Genomic DNA, 10929 nt, shown 5'->3' with positions numbered 1-10929 from the left:
ATGTATCCGTAGTGAGGTACGCTTCAGCAGTCTGAGCTAAGGTCTCCTAGTAGCTCGTTAGGGAGCTTAGCAGTCTGAGCTAATGTCTCTGTAGTCAGGTAGCTTAGCAGTCTGAGCTCAATGTCTCCTGTCGTGAGGTATGATTAGCAGTCTGAGCTAATGTCTCTGTAGCAGGTAGCTTAGCAGTCTGAGGAATGTCTCCGTGTGAGGTAGCTTAGCAGTCTGAGGCTAAGTACTCTGTAGTGAGGTAGATTAGCAGTCTGAGCTAATGTCTCTGTAGTGGAGGTAGCTTAGCAGTCTGAGCTAATGTCTCCTGTAGTAGGTAGTGCAGTCGAGCTAATGTCCCTGAGTGAGGTTAGCTAGCATCTGGCTATGTTCTCCTGTAGTCAGGTAACTTAGCAGTTGAGCTAATGTCTCCTGTAGTGAGGTTAGCTTAGCAGTCTGAGTAATGTCTCCTGTAGTCAGGTAGCTTAGCAGTCTGAGCTAATGTCTCCTGTAGTCAGGTAGCTTAGCAGTCTGAGCATAATCTCTCGTAGTCAGGTAGCTTAGCGGTCTGAGCTAATGTCTCTGTAGTCAGGTAGCTAGCAGTCTGAGCTAATGTCTCCTGTAGTCAGGTAGCTTAGCAGTCGAGCTAATGTTCTCCTGTAGTCAGGTAGCTTAGCTCGTCTGAGCTAATATCTTGGTAGTGCAGGTAGCTTAGCGGTCTGAGCTAATGTTCCTGTAGTCAGGTAGCTTAGCAGTCTGAGCTAATGTCTCCTGTTCAGGTAGTTAGCAGTCTGAGCTATGCGCTCCGTAGTAGGTAGCTTAGCAGTCTGAGCTAATCTCTGTAGTCGGTAGCTTAGCAGTCTGAGCTAATGTCTCCTGTAGTCAGTAGCTTAGCAGTCTGAGCTAATGTCTCCTGTAGTCACGAGAGCGTAGCAGTCTGAGCAATGTCTCCTGTAGTCAGGTAGCTTAGCAGTCTTGAGCTACTGTCTCCGGTAGTCAGGTAGCTTCAGCAGTCTGAGCTAATGTCCTCCTGTAGTCAGGAGCTTCAGCGGTCTGAGCTAATATCTTGTAGTATAGGTTAGCATTAGCGTTGAAGCTAAGGCTCCTGTAGTCAGGTAAGCTTAGCAGTCTGAGCTAATGTCCCTGTAGTCAGGTAGCTTAGCATCTGAGCTAATGTCTCCTGTAGTCAGGTAGCTTAGCAGGAGCTAATGTCTCCAGTAGTAGTAGCCTTAGCAGTCTGAGCTAAGTCTCCGTGTAGTAGGTAGCTTAGCAGTCTGAGCTAATGTCTCTGTAGTCAGTAGCTTAGCAGTCTGGCTAAGTGTCTGTAGTCAGGTAGTCTTAGCAGTCGAGCTAATGTCTCCTGTAGTCAGTAGCTTAGCAGTCGAGATAATGTCCTGTAGTAGGTAGCTTCGCGGTCTGAGTAATACTCCGCTGTAGTCGGTAGCTTAGCGGTCTGAGCTAATGTCTCTGTAGTCAAGGTAGCATTAGCAGTCTGAGCTAATGTCTCCGTGCAGGTAGCCTAGCAGTCTGAGCTAAGTCTCCTGTAGTCAGTTAGCTTAGCAGTCTGAGCTAATGTCTCCTGTAGTCAGGTGCTTAGCAGTCTGAGCTAATGTCTCCTGTAGTCAGGTAGCTAGCGTCTGAGTTAATGTCTCTGCGTAGTCAGCTAGCTTAGCAGTCTGAGCTAATGTCTCTCTGTAGTCAGGTAGCTTAGCAGTCGTGAGCTAAGTTTCCTGTGTCAGGTAGCTTAGCAGTCTGAGCTCGTATATTCTCCTGTAGTCAGGTGAGCTTAGCAGTCTGAGCTAATGTCTCCTGTAGTAGGTAGCTTAGCAGTTGAGCTATTTTGTCTCTGTTAGTCGGTAGCTTAGCAGTCTGAGCTAATGTCTCCTGTAGTCAGAGTAGCTAGCCGTCTGAGACTAATGTCTCCTGTAGTCAGGTAGCTTAGCAGTCTGAGCTATGTCTCCTGTAGTAGGTAGCTTAGCGAGTTGAGACTAATGTCTCCTGTAGTCAGGTAGCTTAGCGGTCTGATACTGTCGTAGTCAGTGCTAGCGTCTAAGCTAATGTCTCCTGTAGTCAGTAGCTTAGCATCTGAGCTAATGTTCCTGTAGTCAGTAGCTTAGCAGTCGTGAGCTAATGTCTCCTGTAGTCAGGTAGTTAGCAGTCTGAGCTAATTCTGTGTAGTCAGGTAGCTTAGCGGTCTGAGCTAATGTCTCCTGTAGTCAGGTAGCTTAGCAGTCTAGCTAATTCTCGTGTAAGGTAGATAGCAGTCTGAGCTAATGTCTCCTGTAGTCGGTAGTTACAGTCAGTAAGTCCTGGAAGTAGGTAGCTTAGCAGTCTGAGCTAATGTCCTGAGGTCAGTAGCTACCGTCTGAGCTAACAGTGTATGTCAGGTAGCTTAGCGGTCTGAGCTAATATCCTGTAGTCAGGTAGCTTAGCAGTCGGAGTAATGTCTCCAGTCAGGTAGCTTAGCAGCAGCTAAGCAGCAGAGCAGCAAACGTAGCAGCTGAGTGTTTTTATCCGTCCGTGTCTCGTGGTCAAATTAAAAATGGAGACAGACGCCGGCAGAGCAGAGCGAGTCTCTGTAACCAGAGCAGATGGTTGATCATTTTAATGAAATGAGCTGATTTGACAGTGGAATGCAAGAAATATGCACTATCCAGAACACAGGACCTATAATGTCTTGCCTCGCCCCCAGAAGCATCCGACCATAAGAAGAGTGGACGTTCTTGCAGGATTTGCAAACGGTTGCATTTTGGTTCGCTTGGATTTTTTCCAGGTGTGGAACCGAACCGAAACGAACCGAACCGAGGTCAAATCGCTCCAAATTTACAACTCACCAACTGATTTGACCAAAGCGAACGAGATACAGGTGTAAAAAAAACGCCCTTGCACGCCTCACAACACCGACACGTGAGGAGAAATGATTGGCCGAGCGGGTGACTCGGTGTTGCGGTGCTCATACAGTAGCTCACTTTCCTGTACTGTAACCGCTCGCTGAGAGGCAGAGGGAGAGGCGAGCGGCGTCCAGCCATCCGCCCTGATCCAGATATTAAGGTGTGTCAGTGACAGAGTGACATGCCCTTGAACAGAATCGCCCTTAAAGTGTCCTGTCATCACATTCCTGCCCCATTATTAGGGCCAGGGGGGGCCTCGGGACGACCAGAGAGCGATTGGGGTGAAGCTTCTCTCTCCTAACCAGGCTCGCCCCGCTCGCCCCCCCCCCCCCCTCCCCCCGTGATACCAGCACGAATGATAAAAGCAGAAAGAATAGAAGAGGTCTTATTGGTCCAGGGCGGCGATGGTTATGAAACTGCGAGCCGAGTGGAATAACCTGCCTGTGGAATCGCAATTTAGCCAGCGTGCATAAATTGCAGTGTATACGCGTGTGCGGTTTGTGTGGTGCAGCACCAGGCAATGTGTGTGTTATGTGGCCAATCAGAGGTTAAAGGGAATCACAGGTGAGAAGGGTGAGGATCTGGAGTTGGAAGCACAAGGTGTGGCGAGGTGATGTTTTAGAATCTCTTGATCGTCTTGACCCCGTTCACAGTCAGTCTTTTTGTCGGCGTATATAATGCATTTATTAACAATTAATTGAACCGTTAACGACGACGGCGGACCATCATTATTTGACACAGCAACGCGTTGAAAATGGTTTCACAATTCCCTCCAGATGCATTTTTTCTGTGGTCGAGATTGCTCCTAGACATAATGTAAAACCGAAATAAAGTATCATATTCATTTCATTCATTCAAGTGCAATGGGCAAAAAGGAAAAATCTCGGCATCTTCTCTCCCGTTTTCGTTTCCTGATGTGTCAGTCGCTTGGACACAGACGATTTTGGCCAATGAGAACTCTGAGTCGGGGGGGGTCGGTGGGGGGGGGGGGGGGGGGGGGGGGATGGAAGGGCTTAAGGGCATAGCGGAATGGACTATCTAAAGTTTTTAATAAATAGAGAGACCTATTATATCTGTAAGGTTGTTTGGATCCTTATCCCGCATGTGATCAGCAGTGAACGCATCCGTTTAGGGTTCCCTTGTGAAGGAACTGACAGAGCACACGCAACCACACACAACAACACACACACAACACACACCACACACACACCACACATCACACACCATTCAAAAAACTCCCGTCAACTGCTGCAGGGATAGCTCTCCAGTTCAACGCCTTTTCCACCATATCGTATAACCTGCACTCAGTGTGGACGTTGAGGAGCCATCCAGCACGTTGTTCTCACTTATTGAATCCAAAATGAAAAGAAGTTCTTCAGCCATGCTTCTTGGGCACAGAGAAAGAAAGAGGACAAGCGTTGCCCTGTAGAGAGAAGCAAGGGAGAAGAGGGGGGGGGGGGGGGAGAAAGAAGGAAAAGAAAGATGCTTATAGGTTGCTGGACCGGGGCTGGTGGTGGACAGCGTCGAGGTGGAAGCTCTCCTGCTGCGGAGCGTGGATGAATGCGAGAGCAGCTGTTTCCTCAAGACAAGTGGTGAAAATGTAAAAAAAAAAAGACCTTGGTCTTTACAGGCGCCCGAGGCCGGGAAACGAAGACCAGGGGCTGCATGCGGCTGTATGTTAAGCAGACAGGTTGTGTGCGAAATCAGAGACCATCTGCTTGAATTTAATCCCACTGTTTATTAAGCTCATCTGGGATTTTTTTGCTCGAACATGTTTTAATGACTTGTCCGGCGTGTCGTGTGGTAAACGCAGCCCCGAAAACGGGGCAAAGTCACAGCGTAAGCGGATGTGGTTTCATACTAAATACTATGTATTCATCCCAATATATTGGCTCTTTTCTCCTTTTATGATTCTATGTGCAGTAGGGATAAGCCTTCATTATTTTAATGCTAAGGGTTTATCAAAAGTTATGACTGTTCGAGAAAAGTGTTTTATTCTACTTATAGTTTTCTGTGTTCTAGAAGATGTATGTTTCTTAAACTTTTAAATTAGTGTTTTATGTCTGAACAGAGTATTTTACTCATTTTGGGTTCTTGTATGCTGTTACTTTAAGAGATGTATGCAGCTGGTCTGTACTCATTTTCATCATTTTGATCTGGAAGGACAAGTTTCATGGTTACAGGAAGACAACACAAGGGTTTAAAGAAATGTCGATTAACCCAGCACGTCATTCTACCATCGAAAGAAAAACTGTGGGACGCCAGGAACCTCTCGCTCGCAGACGGTGGAGAAGGTCCGACATACAAGACTCTAACACCGGAAGTTATTTTTGCATTATGACTTTCTGACTCTTCCTCCTAACGTCCACCGCTCCTCTGCTCGTTTCCCTATGGAGGACTTCAGCCTGATGGATCTGAAAGACGGACTGAACCATGTGTGCGTGTGTGTGCGTGTGGTGTGTGTTGGTGTGTGTGTGGGGTCTGTGTGGGCTGCCACACAGCCTCTGGTAAATGCATGTGCACTGTGACGAGTGAAACAGTTTATCCATGAACTACCAACCCCAATGTGGATAACACTGGAATTTATTGACACAAACTTTAGTAATGAGCTCTGGAGATATTGCTGTAACATTATTACCTTTCGCTTCAATCTACATCGAGGCGATTCATTACACCACGGCTCCTGTATGAATCACCAACCAATTGGCGGACATAGGACTCAGGAGGATTGGTTTTTTGGACTGGACCAGTGTCCCTCGTCTGCAGGCTCTTACAGAACACATGCAGCAAAAAGCTATATAAGAGGCTGCCGTGCCTGGGGTTAAACCCACGCTCAGCCAACATAAGCACATGTGAAGTCAATTATTCTGGCTGCTAATGACTGGAAACTCGGCGGTGCAGGACACCCCCCCACCAGACCCCCCCACCCCCCCGCCCTCGCCCCACATCATCCACATGATGGGAGTGGATTTTGGCATGGTGCAGAACACAGATACGGCTACGAGGAATGATCACATTCAATTTTCCAATACGTGCGAGTTAGGAAGCCACCAGGATCTGACGAATATAAGGACCCAACACACCAATCAAGTAATACACCTAATCGTAGTACCTTTTCTTTGACACATACATTTTTGGGGCGATTTCCATCTTATTAGATAGGACAGTAGGTGAGAAAGAAGGACGACAGGGCAGGGATAACGTTACCTGAACTATGAGGAACAAAAACAAGCTGGCAGGATAATACATCCATGTGTACTTTTCTTTTAAACATAATTTTTTGGGGGCTTTTCCATCTTTATTAGAGATAGGACAGCTAGGTGAGAAAGAGGAAGAAAACTTGCAGGAAATCATCACTGGTTGATCCGAAACCCTGACCTGCTGCATAAGGACAAAACTCACAGGATACAGATGTGCGCCAGGTCTCACCACTGAACCAACCGGCCACGTAGTTTTATTGTACTGATAAACATTACTGGCTCAAAGAGACACATGAAAACGAAATAGGACTTGAGTTCAGGAAATGATGGTAATATTAAAACTTGTCAAAGGTCGTTGGAGATGGTGATTACAAGCTTGTAGGTGTTTGTTTATTGAATTAAAACTATGTGATAAAAGTTGATGATGCTTAGTCCTAATAAAAGATGAAAAAAGTATGGACACTTTCAAAAAACAATCGGGACCCGAAAATCGTTTTGGGACTCTTCCTACTTCAATTGCGACAATTAGATTAGTTTTTGGTATTCTTGCTTTGTATTTCAGTCAACAAGCGATATTTGTGTCTGTGATTAAGTGTTTGTTATCTTGTGCGTTGTATTGACAATAAACCATTCATTCATTCATTCTGTCCAAAAAGTGAATTTACCACAGTTGTTTCTTTGCTCGGGTGCGTTTGCCGTTATCTTGAACTACAATGCACATGACATGCAGGTATAACGGGCGAAAGGTCCAGTGATAACTGTGTACATGTCTGCACAGAAACCCAGGTATAAAGACATTTCCAAAACACAGATGGACCCAAAAGCATTTGCATCTCTTCTACTCCCATTTCAGCATTTTATTTATTGAATTATCATTCATCATGTCAAAAAGGTGAATTTCTAATATGTTAATGCCTGTGAAGAGAGTACGGGTTTAGAGCGGCTTTAAGATTTGTGTTTGCCAACATCTATAATCCTCGTATAACGCACATGCCGTGCCCGTGTAACGCGAAGGTTCACAGCGTGTGCATGTGTACATGTGACGTGTGTGCACACTGCACAGACTGGCACTGGGTTCCCTCTCTGTGGATATCATCATTCTAACTGCACGGTGCACCCGAGGCGAATAATACGCAATCAGAAAACCACAACATCAAAGTCCTCCACGCTTGCGTCACGTCCAGCGCCACCTCCCCCACCCCCCCCTCATCCCCACATAAAGCCTCCGTGGCAGTGGGTGGAAGCCAGTAGAAGAAGAAGTATTCACAAACCTTTACCGAAGAAAAGTACTACACCACACTGTAAAACATATTGTACTGTGTGTACAGCAATGAAAATGTTATTACATGGGAAACTTTATTGGTTATTTAATTTTTATAATCGTGACATTTTCAGCGCGCTTATTACGAAGCCCGTTTGTTTGTGATTAAAAAAGAAAACGGATGCAAAATGACCCAAGGACAAATGCGAGGCTTAAGCAGGTCGCTGCAGTTACGTGAGTAACGGGGGTAATTGTGCAGTTTTTGGTACTGCAGGGCTGAGTTAAATTCTGCATATTATGGAAAGATTTTCAACGGAGTTGCATCTCTCTGTTAAAGAGTTTTTTAAACATTAAAAACATCTGCGAAATGTGCTAACCCACCGACTCAGGTAAAATGTCAGGTACAGCGTAAAACACCACACTTCAACACGGGAAACGCGCAGCCTCCAACTGAGCTGGAAGACGTAGTGTGACGTGGCAAACCTGTCTGAAAGCTGTAAGTTGCTGGTAGCCTGTGCAAGAGGAAAATCTCAACATTCCCAATCACCTTAGACGGAGAGGTAGAATAGGTTAGGAGATAAACATAGGCACAGGCACATACTGCTAACTCACTCATTCACGTTAACATAGGCATAGGTTAATATACTGCGTAACTAAAGTGCTAGAACAGTAACATAGGGCACGGCTAATTACTGCTAATAAAATGCTAGTTAAACATTTACTAGGGCACAGGCTAATTATTAAATGCTAACTAACATGGCTTTTTAGAACATTATCATGAGAACACAGGAAATTACTGTAACGTACAGGGCTGCCAACTGCTCCGATTGGCGTGAGACACACGCATTTGGACTGCGTTTCCACGCTCACACGCAAACACCCGATTCTCACGCTGAGTGTCAGCCGGCGGTCAAATTTCTGAAGAGAGTTATCTATAGATTTAATCTGTGTTAGGCCACTAGTTGTGCTTTTCCAGAGGCTGATGAGGGGGTTCAAGAGCGCTCCCTGCTGGAAAGTTCGAATTGTCCGCAAAATGAGAAATTTTTTACGAATCCATCCATTTCCCCCGGCTTTAGTATGAGCTCTGAGTATCACAGAACCGTCCGCGCTTCGTGTCACTCTCGGTTAACAATAGAGGTGAGAGCGCGGTGGTAGCGTAGCAACTCAGTCATGTGTAGTGGACCTGCTCTGCTGTGGGACAGTGACGCGTGCATCCGTGTAGTAGTCCTCCGATAATGCGCAGCGTACAGCATCCTTAAACTTTGTCCAGAGACCAGAGCCCGAATGGGGCGCTGTGTTGTCAGACGGTCTGAATGGATCAACCATATCAGCGGTAGCAATGACATGCACAGCTAGACAGATTACCACTCATACTACTATAATACTATTAACTATATATACGATGTTGACCCTCTCAATCCGGCTCAACAGATGCTGGAGGAGGTTATTTATTTTGAATGTGCACAAAGTTAACATGGGCAGAAATATTGGAAACACATCTGAGCCTTAATATATATAACAATACTAATATATATTACTTTACGACAATATATACACTATATAGATATATACTATACGCAAACATTGGGCCACCTATTGGCTTCTCTAACCTTCGGTGCATCTCTAAATGTAACTGTAAATAATTAATTTGATGTTTTATGAAATGAAACAAATAGTCTTTTTTTCCCCAAAAAGTAAATCCAGTAAGTGGGGCCCGAGGATGAGGGCCAAACATTACGAACCTTGGAAAAACAGGTTAAAAGGATTGAAACCTTATGTGATCAGGGTTTTATTCTTTGAATTTCAGTGGGTCTTAGTTGATACATCAACATCTAATTTAACTTTGGGTTCCCATTGTCCAAAAACCAGGGACCCCTGGACTCTGTTCCCACAGACAATCTCTTCAGCTGGAGAGATTTGTACTGTCTCATTCATGTGGTTCCATGTTTTGGACCGTTGTCTGGGGCAGTTCTTATATCATAGAAGATGAACATGTATTAATGTTCGCTGATGATGCCCTCAAAAACTGTGTGAACAACAATGGCAAAGGTTCTTAACCCTTACAGTTTTGACATATATAAAGGACTTGATTTCTCCATTTTTTTGCAAAAAAAACCTTCACAGGAAAGTGCCCTTAATGGTTTATTTTCAATTGTTTTCCTGGGGGGCATGACCCCGACCCCTCAGGGAGAACCCCACCCCCACAATCACCAAATCACATATTTGAAACACCCTGACGGATAAGACCCCAAAAAATGCTTGTACTGGAAAATCTGGGTTGCCCCCCAAATCTCACTCCAAAGGGTTTGGGAAAAAGTTGGAGCGAAGAACTCTATTAACGTAAACTAGGCACATTACTGCAACTAGCTCGTACTTACAACATAGGCAAGGGAATACTGCTAACTAACATGCGAGTTGAACATTACATAGGCACAGGGCCTAATTACTGACTAACAGAACCGCAGTTAACAGTACATAGGCCCACAGGCTAATTATGCTAACTAACATGCAAGTTAATATTAAATAGGCACAGGCTACTATAATACATGCAGTACTTAACATGAACGATAAGTACGTATAAAGCAGGTAACATATGGCACGGCAATAATGTACTGAACACATGCTAGTTAAACAAACATAGGCTACAGGCTAATACTGGTAACTAAATGTAGTAACATTAACATAGGCACAGGCTAATACTGCTAACTCAACATGTAGTTAACACAGTTCACGATTTACACCGTGAAAATATATGGTGATAACGCGCTAAAATTACTGCCTTTATAATGGGAGTTGGTGGTTTAGCCACTACCAACTACCAGAGCTGTTCTGGCGTTAACAGAAAGGTCTTAAAAGAGATTTAAAGGTCTATCTCTGTAGGGATTCCTTTCCAAAATAATGTCAGACACCGTAGAATATTAATCCGAGCCTTTCGCAAACAAAAACAAGCAAATGAAGAGCACTTTTGCAACATATTGTCCATACGCAGCCCGGTCTGCGCCTGCAGGGGTTACAGCGATATCGTGAATACTGGACCATGTGTCAAAGATTGGTGTTCCCATCAGTCCATTACGACACAAAAACCACGGGGTCCAGGGGAAGAAAACCCGGAAATCAACCCTTAAACTACTTAAATAAAAGTACATCAAATCCTCAATTCAGACACTGGAATTAGAAGGCCACGAAATGCAGTTGGGTTAACCATAAGTCAATGGCAGCAGGGCCGGTATACACTGGTTCCATAGTAGAGCAGGAGCCATGGTATGTATCGAATAAATATAGAAACATGACACTATTATAAACAGAATTTGTAACGGCTAGAATGTCTATGAATATAATATATGAGATACAAAACAAAATGTTTGGATTGTGAACAAGATATTTACAGTTTGGATATGTAATGATTATAACTATACCAGGTGGATCATATATATATGGATTCGTTTTTCCACCTGTACTATCAAAGATTTGTTCTTTAGTTTATTCATCGGATGATTTGATAGTGTACTGGTGTAGATCTTTTATCCTAGTCTTTCATAGGATAGATTCTGTGATTTGTGCTGATTTGTGCTGTAACGATGGAATTTTCCAT

This window comes from Etheostoma spectabile, unplaced genomic scaffold (genome assembly GCF_008692095.1).
Source record: "Etheostoma spectabile isolate EspeVRDwgs_2016 unplaced genomic scaffold, UIUC_Espe_1.0 scaffold310, whole genome shotgun sequence".
Classification (NCBI taxonomy): domain Eukaryota; kingdom Metazoa; phylum Chordata; class Actinopteri; order Perciformes; family Percidae; genus Etheostoma; species Etheostoma spectabile.
The sequence above is the reverse complement of the archived record's forward strand: the minus strand, read 5'-3'. Positions refer to the sequence as shown.